Source organism: Trichechus manatus, unplaced genomic scaffold, assembly GCF_000243295.1.
Source record: "Trichechus manatus latirostris isolate Lorelei unplaced genomic scaffold, TriManLat1.0 scaffold00059, whole genome shotgun sequence".
Classification (NCBI taxonomy): Eukaryota; Metazoa; Chordata; class Mammalia; order Sirenia; family Trichechidae; genus Trichechus; species Trichechus manatus.
In genome coordinates, this window is record NW_004443995.1 from 7,143,119 (window position 1) to 7,155,803 (window position 12,685).

Below are 12,685 nucleotides of genomic sequence, written 5' to 3' on the forward strand. Positions count from 1 at the left end.
GCAGAAGGGGACAAGGAAGCTGGTGATAGGGAACCCAAGGTTGAGTAAGGATATTGTTGATGTGTTGTGAGATTGTTAACCATTGTCACAGGGCAACATTTGTAGTTAACTGTTAAACTAGAAACTATTTAGTTCTGCAAGCCTTCATCTTAAGTGAGAATAACGGCACAATTCGAAGAGCGTAGTCAATGTCACTGAACTGTACATGTAGAAATTTTTGAAATGGTGTATCTTTGGCTATGTGTATTTTCACCAAACAAAAAAAGAGGTTGAGAAGTTAGAGGGTTGATATGTTGTGGGGTTGTTAACCAATGTTATAAAACAACATGTGTACTTCTGTTGCATGAGAAACTATTTGTTCTGTAAGCCTTCACCTGAAGTACAATTAAAAAAAAGAAAAAAAAAAACATACCTCAGGCATTTTTTGTCTCTTAATTAAAGGAGTAAACAGACAACCTTTTCTATATCTACTCAAAGGAGAAAATATATTAAGTAGTTAAAATGATGCACTCATTATACAGGGAGCCTTCTGCTTAATTCTGAAGTACAACATAAATGCTGTGCTATTTGTAAATTGGTTTATCAATTCAATGTTTTCATTATTTTTTAAGCTTCAAAAATATATGTTGGCATAATTTCTCTTTCAGGAAATTCAGAAGTCATTTAATTCATTGAGTCTTGACTTTTCCACCTATAAGATAAGAGGGTTACACTGTAAGATTTTCTCTAAGATATCTTCTAACTCAAAAATAAGCCTTTTTTAAAAAAAAAATTCATTATAATAGTCTCATTTTTAATGTAATAATATTATAAGGTAAGCCTTAAATGTTGGGAATGTTTTAAAAAAAATAACCAAAATAGTGAAACGGAATTCCTGAGGAAAACCTATTAATGTAAATATTATATTTAACTATTATCACTATAACCTAAATTTAGCTATTTGAAATCCTGAGAAATGGAGAACTTTAGGGACTCTCAAAGGCACAGGAATAAATCAATAACAGATCAGACACACAGGGAAGGTCTAAAAAGAAGAGCAATGTCTTCTATTTAAAGGTATAATTAAGCTACTGCCCAAGATACCTAGAGAACCAACCACAAGCTTTAATATTGCTTCCACACCAATAACCTGAAATCTAGCCCAAGCATCACCAATGCAAGATTTTTCAACTATATGGGTTTATCCTAACTCTTTTTTCCAGTATGATCATTTGGGCAAATGACATATAATTTTAAAAGTAGGATGTATCATATGTATGTATTAATGAGCAAAAATAGTTATGATTTTGCTCTAATTTTAAGTAACTCTAAAAGTAACTCTCACATCAAATAGTTCTTTATCTATTATGAAAATATAACTGTACATTCTGATCCAAAATATAAGATGGCGAGAAAAAAGGACTCTCAGCAATAGAAAGTGGTTTTTGTTTTTAAAGGGCAAGGAGAATAAGCTAGGAGGATGTCCTTCCCAATATAAAGAAAAAAAACAATGACAAAAAAGAGGCAAAACAAAAGCAAATTTAATATATCAGATTTCCTTGATCAACCTGGTCCCTGCATAGCTGACGCACCAACCAGGACAGCTGCCTTTTAAATTTATCTGCATGTTGCTTCCTTACATGGGGTCAGAATGTCAGAATGAGAAAAGGTATAGAAAACCTCACTTCTAATGCGTTTGGTTATGGGCAGAGACACATTTTAACTCCTCCCTCCTTCATAATGTTTGTAGACCAGCTCTATGATAAATATGTGAAAATTCTCAACCAGGGCTGGCAAACGCCTGCCAGAGAGTGCCTCATACCTCTTCCCTGCACCCACGGCAGACACAAATAATAGATTATAGAATACTCTCTGTTAAGCCTCGACTCCCCCTCACACTATGTGCTGAGTACCTACTATGTGCCAGCTCATATGCTAGGGGCTGACATATGAAACCCACTTCGGCATCCTTGCACCCAACATTTCAGAACATGGTTCTGGGGTCACATCTGTATTTCTGTAGACAGGGTGCATAAATCGCTACAGTACTGATAGATGCATCATACCTTGCTAAAAACAGCTATTAAGATACTCAAGCTAGCTTCCCTTGTATGTCCCCACCCAGACCACACAATCTTCTGATTGTAATTCTGTCACTTACATAGATTTGCCTACAGGGAGGGAATATGATGACAAAAGAATTTAAGATTTTGGTTCCCTGTGTAGTAATCGCTCTTGCTGCTAGTCAGTCAATAAATTATTATTCTCTGTTAGATACTACCCAGAATGTTACAAGATTGATTAGAAGCAATTAGCCCCTCCTATAGGGTTGCTATGAGTCAGAACTGACTCGACAACAACGGATTTGGTTTGGTTTTTGGTATAAGCAGGTTCATGCTCCTGTAGGGATTCTTGGTTAAGATGCCTTACAACCTCCCACTGCTCCCTTTCTCCCTATCCTGGTGAAGCATCACTTCCTACTCGAACTACTCAACTAGAAACCTAGGTCTCATCCTTCAGTCTTCTGGCTCCCCTACTTACTACACCTTATATCAAGTACTGCCCATTCTATCTTCTAAATAGTTCTTAACATGCCTCTCCTCTCCACCCACACTGTCATTCACTTCCCATCTGGATCAGTGCAAAGAGTCTTCTGTTTTTCTGCTCATTCCCCTGAAATACGACAAGTGGCAGCATATTCTATGCTACTGATACAGCTGAAGAAGTATACCCTAAAACAATGAGTCTTAATATACTGATAAAATACTACATAAGAGAATTTAACTCTTGACAATTATATGAAAACTATATTCACCAGAACTACAAGGAAAGAATAAGCTCTCATTAAAAAAATTAGTTACACTAGAATATACATATGTATTATATATATGTTCTTTATATATATACACACATATTGTGCACATGTATATGCATATATCTATGTGCGTGTATGGCAAAAAAACTGAAGTTGTCAAGGATTTCATTTTACTTAGATCTACAATCAATGCCAATGGAAACAGCAGTCAAGAAATCAGACGATACATTGCATTGGGCAAATCTGCTGCAGAAGACCTCTTTCAGGTGCTAAAAAGCAAAGACGTGACTTTGAGGACTAAGGTGCGCCTAACCCAAGCTATGGTATTTTCAATCACCTCACATGCATGTGAAAGTTGGACAATGAAAAGGGAAGATCTAAGGAGAACTGAATGTATTTGAATTATGGTGTTGTTGAAGAATATACCGTGGACTACTAGAAAAACGAACAAATCTGTCTTGGAGGAAGTATAGCCAGAACGCTCCTTAGAAGTGAGGATAACGAGACTTTGTCTTGGATGCTTTGGACATGTCATCAGGTAAGCCCAACTCCTAGAAAAGGACATCATGTCTGGTAAAGTAGAGGGTTAGCAAAAACAAGGGAAACCCTCAAGGAGATGCATTGACTTGGTGGCTGCAACAACAGACTCAAACACAGCAATGACTGTGTGGATGGCGCAGGACAGAGCAATGTTTTGTTCTGCTATACATAAGGTTATCATGAGTTGGAGCTGACTCAACAGCAGTTAGCAATGTGTGTGTGTGTGTGTGTGTGTGTGTGTGTTTGAAATATAATGCAGTCCCTGATATCTGAGCTGATGTGACATTCACAGCTAGGCCTCAAAGTTATTACTAGCTAGTCTGACTCTCAGTCACGCCACTTTGCTTTTCTGTTGGACATAAATAATCTCAAAGAAAATTTGCATCAAACCAGGTCACTCTGAGACTATAATATGTGAAACAGAAACAAGTTTACCGTTCAACCCACAAAATACCAAATATCCCTTCTCTTGATAAACGAATGACTGCTACTTGTTTCCCAATTATAGCTTTATCTGCCATCTAGTCTGCCTTCCCTATAGATAAGATTCAATGAGCTACCCCATCAGAGAATTGCCTTAGTCTTCTGACAGCACTGAATACAGAGCAAGTCCCCACTTTCTTAGATTCTCCCTCTAATTACCCAACCAAAGCCCAACTCCTTTAAGTTCTAACACCCTCTGACTGAGACACCCCATGGTTTTTTACGATACGCATTCTCTTTCACTGCTATGACTAACTATAACTCATTGTTCGACTACAGGTGTCCGCCTGGTGGTCTTTGGCTGAGGGAACTGACACTGACACACACACACACACTTTAAGAGTTCTTTGACCAAAAGAGATCCGGGAAAATTACTTTGCAAATTGTGATAATGTAAATACTACACACAAAGAGGATTTGCTTTTATATAGAAACAGAATAGAGAGAAGCGTAAGGTGGTTATATAACTTAAAAGAACTATTTTCAAGCATGCTATGGAATCGAAAGTCTCTTTCAACTTCCCTTAAGACTCCCTCCAGTGGCATAGCTATGGCTTCTTATAATTCACATTTGCTCAAAAACACACATCTTTGCATTACTTTATATTTAGCAGGTTGACAAAAGAAGTGTCTACAATTATGCATTACATCTGGGGATTTGTTTAGGAGGCCATTCACTTCCGTTATCCAACCAACCAAACACACTGCCTCCTATTTAGGAGGTAAGAAGCCATTAAAAGCACAGAACTCTGATTTCTTGCTCTCTGAAAGGATTTATTCTCATGAATTTATTTCAATCTATGCCAATTCTTCTCACTATCTCAGTAACAGAGGTGTCCTCCCTCTATGCAAGGCTAATTCCTCTACCAGGACTTGGAACCTTCCGAGGATCATGCTGAAGTTTCAGGGACATTCTTCTTCTCTCCTCTGTGTGACTAGACAGCCCTGCCTACAGGATTATATGCAAGTGTTTCCCACCTTAAACACACACACAATCCACAACCACCAAAACGTCCCTATATTCACTCCACATCACACTCTAGTGAATGCGCTTCAAGCTTCTATTCACCACCTAAAGAGCAGTCCTCATTTGTTGCTTCCTCCCCCATTATTTGCTCTTCCACCCCTGCAGCATCACTTCTGTTCCCTGCACTTTACTGCCTGAAATGTCTCTCGCTTGATCCCCAAGCACCTCTTTCCTAACTGCCTGTCGTGGTTATCTAGTGCTGCTATAACAGAAATACCACAAGTGGATGGCTTTAACAAAGAGAAATTTATTCTTTCACAGTCTAGGAGGCTAGAAGACCAAATTCAGGGTGCCAGCTCTAGAAGGCTTTCTCTCTCTGAGGCTCCTGGGGAAGGTCCTTGTCATTAATCTTCCCTGGTCAAGGGGCTTCTCAGTGCAGGGACCCCAGGACCAAAGGATGCACCACTCTCCTGGCTCCTGTTTCTTGGTGGTATGAGGTACCCATGTCTCTGCTCACTTCTCTCTTCTATATCTCAAAAGAGATCAACTTAAGATACAACCTTATCTTGCAGATTGAGTCTTGCCTTATTAATGTAACTGTCTCTAATTCTGCCTCATTAACATCATACAGGCACGATTTACAACACATAGGAAAATCACATCAGATGACAAAATGGTGGACAATCACACAATACTGGGAATCATGGCTTAACCAAGTTGACACACATTTTTGGGGGACACAATTCAACCCATAACATTCCATCCTTTGTTGTTGTTGTTAGGTGCTATTGAGTTGGTTCCAACTCATAGGGACCCTGTGCACTACAGAATGAAACACTGCCCAGTCCTGTGCCATTTTCACAATTGTTGCTATGCTTAAGCCCATTGTTGCAGCCACTGTGTCAATCCATCTTGTTGAGGGTTTTCCTTTTTTTGCTGACCCTCTACTTTACCAAGCATGATGTCCTTCTCCAGGGACTGGTCCCTCCTGATAACATGTCCAAAATACGTGAGATGTAGTCTCACCATCCTTGCTTCTAAGGAGCATTCTGGTTGTACTTCTTCCAAGACAGATTTGTTCATTCTTTTGGCAGTCCATGGTAAACGCAATATTCTTCAACAACACCACAATTCAAAGGCATCGATTGTTTTTTGGTCTTCCTTATTCATTGGCCAGTTTTTGCATGCATATGAGGCAACTGAAAACACCATGGCTTGGGTCAGGCGCACCTTAGTTCTCAAGGTGACATCTTTGGTTTTCAACATTTTAAAGAGGTCTTTTGCAGCAGATCTGCCCAATACAATGTGTCATTTGATTTCTTGACTGCTGCTTCCCTGGGTGTTGATTGTAGACCTAAGTAAAATGAAATCCTTGACAACCTCAATCTTTTCTCCATTTATCATGATGTTGCTTACTGGTCCAGTTGTGAGAATTTTTGTTCTCTTTATGTTGAGGTGTAATCCATACTGAAGGCTGTGGTCTTTGATCCTCATCAATAAGTGCTTCAAGTCCTCTTTACTTTTAGCAAGCAAGGTTGTGTCATCTGCGTAACACAGGTTGTTAATGAGTCTTCCCCCAATCCTGATACCCCATTCTTCATACAGTCCAGCTTCTCAGATGATTTGCTCAGCACACAGACTGAATAGGCATGGTGAAAGGATACAACCCTGACACACATCTTTCCTGACTTTAAACCATGCAGTGTCCCCTTGTTCTGTTAGAATTACTGCCTCTTGATCCATGTACAGATTCCTCATGAGCACAATTAAGTATTCCGGAATTCTCATTCTCCACAATGTTATCCATAATTTGTCATGATCCACACAGTTGATGACTTTGCAGAGTCAATAAAACACAGGTAAACATCTTTCTGGTATTCTCTGCTTTCAGCCAGGATCCATCTGACATCAGCAACAATATCCCTTGTTCCACATCCTCTTCTAAATCTGGCTTGAATTTCTGACAGTTCCCTGTCCATATATTGGTGCAGCCACTTTTGAATGATCTTCAGCAAAACTTTGCTTGCATGTGATATTAATGATAGTGTTCGATAATTTCTGCATTCCGTTGGATCACCTTTCTTGGGAATAGGCACGAATATGGATCTCTTCCCGTCAGTTAGCAAGGTAGCTGTCTTCCACATTTCTTGACATAGATAAGTGAGCACTTCCAGCACTGCATCCGTTTGTTGAAACATCTCAATTGGTAGTCCAATCAATTCCCTGAGGCTTGTTTTTTGCCAATGCCTTCAGTGCAGCTTGGACCTCTTCCTTCAGTACTATAGGTTCCCAACCATACGTTACCTCCTGAAACAGCTGAACATCGATCAATTCTTTCTGGTATAGTGACTCTGTGTATTCCTTCCATCTTCTTTTGCTGCTTCCTGAGTCGTTTAATATTTTCCCCGTAGAATCCTTCAGTATTGCAACTCGAGGCTTGAATCTTTTCTTCGGTTCTTTCAGCTTGAGAAATGTAGAGTGTGTTCTTACCTTCTGGTTTTCTATCTCCAGGTCTTTGCACATGTCATTATAATATTTTACTTTGTCTTCTCAAGCTGCCCCTTGAAATCTTCTGTTCAGCTTTTTTACTTCATTATTTTTTCCTTTTGATTTAGCTACTTGGCGTTCAAGAACAAGTTTCAGAGTTTCTTCTGACATTCATTTAGGTCTTTTCTTTCTTTCCTGTCTTTTTAATGACCTCTTGCTTTCTTCATGTATGATGACCTTGATGTCATTCCACAACTCGTCTGGTCTTCGGTCATTGGTGTTCAACACATCAAATCTATTCTTGAGATGGTCTCTAAATTCAGGTAGGATATACTCAAGGTCGTACTTTGGCTCTTGTAGACTTGTTCTACTTTTCTTCAGTTTCAACTTGAACTTGCATATAAGCAATTGATGTTCTGTTCCGCAGTCGGCCCCTAGCCTTGTTCTGATTGATGATATTGAGTTTTTCCATCGTCTCTTTCCACAGATGTAGTCAATTTGATTCCTGTGTATTCCATCTGGTGAGGTCCAAGTGTACAGCCACTGTTTATGTTGGTGGAAAAAGGTATTCACAATGAAGAAGTCGTTGGTCTTGCAATATTCAATCATGCGATCTCCAGCATCATTTCTATCGCCAAAGCCATACTTTCCATCCTTTGGTCCCTCAAAACTCATGCCCTTGTCACACGTTAAACATATTCAACCCACTACATCATAGCAAAAGTCTTAAATCAACTCCAAGTCCAAAATCTCGTCTTCTGCAAAATTCTTCTTCATCTGTGAAATCTAGAATACAAGTTATTTGCTTTCAAAGTACAGTGGTGGAACAGGCACAAGCTAGACATTGCCATTACAAATGGGAAAAATTGGAGGGAAAGAAGGCGAGGTACCAAGCAAGTCAGCAGAACACATTACATTAGCCCTCAAGGCTTGAAAATAATCTTCTGTTCTCTGAGACCATTTAGGCAATGATCCTGTCCTCCAGACTCTGGGTGTTGGCCACACTCTCCTGATTCTGAGTGGAGGCCCCACGGTCCTGGGCTTCAGCTCCGCCTTCCAGGCCCACTGGGATGGCAACTCTGCTCTCTCGAATTTAGATAGCTCCATTTTCCTAGTCCTTCTGAGTGATGACTGTACCCTTTCAGAACCCAGAGGTTGTGGCCATACCCTTGGAGACTGAGGCAGCTCTGCTTCCTGTGTTCCTTGTCTTTCTTCAGCTTCTGCTTCCTGTTTCCTTGGCCTCTTGGCACTCTGGGTCTCACCACCATCTGCCCTGCTGGGCAAGTGCTCCAAAGCTCTTTGGCTCCATCAATAAGTGCCTAGATGCACCCCACTCCGCCAGTAAACTTACGGCCAGTGTGGTGGTTAAGATTGTGTGTCAGCTTGACTGGGCCATGACTCTCACTGTTTTGGCAGTTGTATAATGTTGTGATCACTTCCCTGTTGATAAATATGATGTGTGATCTCCCCCATGATGGAATCTACTTAGTGGTACTGGCAGGGGCAGCGCTTTGGGCCTCTCTGCCCTCTGCTGCCTACTTCCTTCTTGCTTGCCTTGCCAAGGCTTTTGGCTTGTTCTGGATCCTGCAGCTGCTTCTTATTCGTCTGACCTCCAGTTCTTGGGACTTGAGCTAGCAGCTTACCTGCTAATCTTGGCCTCACCAGTCCTGCAGATACGTGAATCAGGAGAAGCCTTGCGATCTTGCCTGCCGATCTTGGGATTTTTCAACCGTCACAGCCTGTGAGCAAGAGCCCTGCTCTCCAACCTGTCAATCTTGGGTTGGCCAGCCCCTGTGGCTACATTAATCAAGAGAAGCCTCTATCCTGATCCACGGACTTGGGATGTTCCAGCCTCTACAACCTTGTGAGCTGTTTCCTTGATATAAATCTCTCTATATATACATATATTTATACGTTTTACTGGTTTTGCTTCTCTAGAGAACCCAGCCTACGACAGCCAGAAAGCATTCAGCTCTCTTGCTACATGGATTATGGGTTGGCAAGCCTAGCTCCACTGGTAAGTGCTTGGAGGCATCCCACTCTGCCAAGAAGCTTCCTGAGCAAAGGCACTCAGCTCTCTCTCTGTGGGTTGGCTCTAGGACTGTCTCGCGCTGGTCTCCTGGTTCTGCTGCTGCTGTTTTTCTGCTGCTGCTTATTGCAGTCTGCACCATCTCCAGTGTAACAGTTCTCCTCACTTCCTTCTGAATCCTCACCAGAATTGTCTTTGATGACCATAATTCCACCACAGTCTCTTCAAGTCAATAGTCTAGGCTTTTACTATTAGGCACTTTAAAACTCCTCCAGCCTCTCCATTCACAGTTTCAAAACTGCTTCCACATTTTAGGTATCTGTTAGACGAGCACCCCACTCCTAGTACCAAACTCTGTCTTGGTTACCTAGTGCTGCTATAACAGAAATACCAGAAGTAGATGGCTTTAACAAAAAGAAATTTATTCTCTCACAGTCTAGGAGGCTAAAAGTCCAAATTCAGAGTGCCAGCTCTAGGGGAAGGCTTTCTCTCTCTGTTGGCTCTGGGGGAAGGTCCTGGTCATCAATCTTCCCTGGTGAAGGAGCTTCTCAGTGCAGGGACCCCAGGTCCAAAGGACGCGCCATTCTCCTGGCTCTTGTTTCTTTGTGGCACGAGGTCCCCACATCTCTCTGGTTTCTCTCTTTCATACCACGAAAGAGATTAATTTAAGATACAGCCTAATCCTGTAGATTGAGTCCTACTTCATTAACATAACTGCTTCTAATCCTGCTTCATTAACATCACAAAGGCAGGATTTACAACACATAGGAAAATCACATCAGATGACAAAATGGTGGGCAATCACACAATACTGGGAATCATGGCTTAGCTAAGTTGACACACATTTTTGGGGGACACAATTTAATCCATAACAGTGCCCAAATGCACATCTTTCTGCCTAATTTCACTGATCCTTTTCTGAGGGCATCTGACATGAGTCAATATTCTCTTCCTACAAAACCCTTTTTTTCTTAGCAGCTATGATCTAATTTCTTTTGGTTTATCTTTTACTTCTTTGATTGATCCTTCTCAGTCTGCTTCTCAGGATCCTCTTCCCGCACTCATCCAGGCATCCCTCATCCTCCTTAGACTCTCTCTGGGCAGATGCATCCACACACATGACTCCAGCCACCACTTATACGCTGAGGACTAAAACATCTCCAGCCTTTCTCTTGAGTTCAAATCACTTATGACACATTCTATTTATAGATAAACTACATATTACTACATGCTTAAACTAGCTTCACTTTCCGTGGCTGATACCCTGACCTCAGACTCTCCTCTTCCTGAATCCTCCAACTCAAGTGAACGAAGTCATCACCTTACTGTCACTTAAACAAAAACCAACACTCCTGCTTCCTTCGCCCTCACACCACATTCAAAAAAACTGGCAAAACTGTTGAGTTAGGTCTAAATATCTTGGAATTCAAACCCTTCAAGCCTGCTTTTTCTTATTTCTCACTTGTACAAGATTAGTTAAGCTCCCTACTCTAAGTAGTTAAGCCTCAGCCCCTCATCATTCACATAGCTATCACAAAACGTAGACCTGATGTCTTCTGCGTGCTTCACTGTCTTTAGCACAAAGGTCAAACTCCTCCGCACACGGCACACTCACAAGACTCCAGTCTCATCCTCCACCACTTCCCCACAAGCCCCTAAGTTAGTGTCATACCTTCCAAACTCATCACACCCTCTTATTCTCATTCTTTTTTGTATGCCTGAAACAACCTTCCTCCTCCTCCCTGCTTGCCTCTTTTTTAGCAACGCATCAAGATTAAGTACCCCTGGCAAGAATATAAAACAACAGAAACTCTCATACACTGCTGGAGAATTTGAAATTGATTCAACCACTTAGGAAAATCAGGTTGGCATTATCCAGTAAAGTTGACAATGTATACATCCTACGACCCAGCAATTCACGCCATCCAAAATACTCTGGAGAAACCCATGCACACGGGCACCAGAATATATATGCATATGTACATTCATAGAAGTATTACTCAATAGCTAAAAATGGGAATCAATCCACATGCCCATCAACAAGAAAATGGATACACAGATTGTGCGACATTCATATAATGTATACAGTAATGAAAACCATCAAACAAGAGCTATATGCAATAGCTTGGGGAATTTTACAAACAATGGTGAACAAAAGATGGCAAAAGAAAACATGCAGTAGGATTTATTTATATGCAGTTCAGAAACAGACAAAATAAAACTAGTGATTAGGAATGACTTCGTAGGTGGTGAGCTATAAAGAAAAACAAGAGTCAGACTAGTGTTACCTCCAGGGGAGGGAACAGTTGTAACTGGGAAAGGATACAGAGAATGCATCTCAGATGCTGGCAATATTTTATTTCCTGACATGGCTGGTAGTCTCAAAGGTGTTCACTTCATAATCACTCACTGAGCTGTGCATGTATTATGAACTTTTCTGTAGATATATAATATCCCACAATTTAAAAATTACGTCACTCTTGGGTGCTCCCATTGTACACTGAACCTACAATGTGCTAATCTCTCATAATCATTTATTCTTCCTTCCAGAGGTTCTTAACGGGGAATAAAAAATAAATCAGGTGATTCTGCTGCCTAAGTACAGATGCCCAGGCCTCATATCAGCTCAAATGAACTAAAATCACCAGACGGCAGGGACTGAATAAGTGGGTAAGGTTTTTTAGTTTCATAAGTGATTCTGAAGACAGTCTCTGGTTACAAGCCACTTCCTAGACTAGAAGGTCTTTGAAAAAACTGACTGTACCTTCCTCATATTACTAGCATCTAGCACGGTACCTGGCATATAACAGGCATTCAAAACATGTTTGTTAAAGTAATAAAGAAAATGCATGTTTCTAGAATAAACTTGCATGTGTCATGTTTTAGATATGCATTACTTCTAGGTGAAACATCTGCAGAGTGCAGCTGTTACCACCAACTGACTTTGGGAGGCTCAGGGTCAGGCTTCTGAGAGCTCTCAGGCAGGGTCTGGGACACTATTAACTCACTGCCAGCCCATCAAAGGCACCTAGGAAAAGAAGCAGGATATAAAGGCTGCCTAGTATCTTTTTTTTTTTTTTTTCTGGTTTAGACCATCAAAGCATCAAGAGTCCAGAACTTTGCAGTCTAATAGATACAGCATGCCTTTTTTTTTTTTCAATTGTACTTAAGGTGAAGGCTTACAGAACAAATAGCTTCTCATGAAACACAAGTACACATGTTGTTTTATGACACTGGTGAACAACCCCACAACATGTCAACCCTCTAACTTCTCAACCTCTTTTTTTGTTTGGTGAAAATACACATAGCCAAAGATACACCATTTCAAAAATTTCTACATGCACAGTTTAGTGACATTGACTACGCTCTTCCAATTGTGCTGTTAT

At 40.7% G+C, this 12,685-nt stretch overlaps 1 protein-coding gene across 3 annotated transcripts in view; it reads right to left on the minus strand.

Annotated features, from left to right (window-relative positions):
- DCLK2 (doublecortin like kinase 2) overlaps positions 1-12,685 on the minus strand; it is a 217,033-nt gene that overhangs the window by 178,616 nt on the left and 25,732 nt on the right. The window lies entirely within an intron of this gene.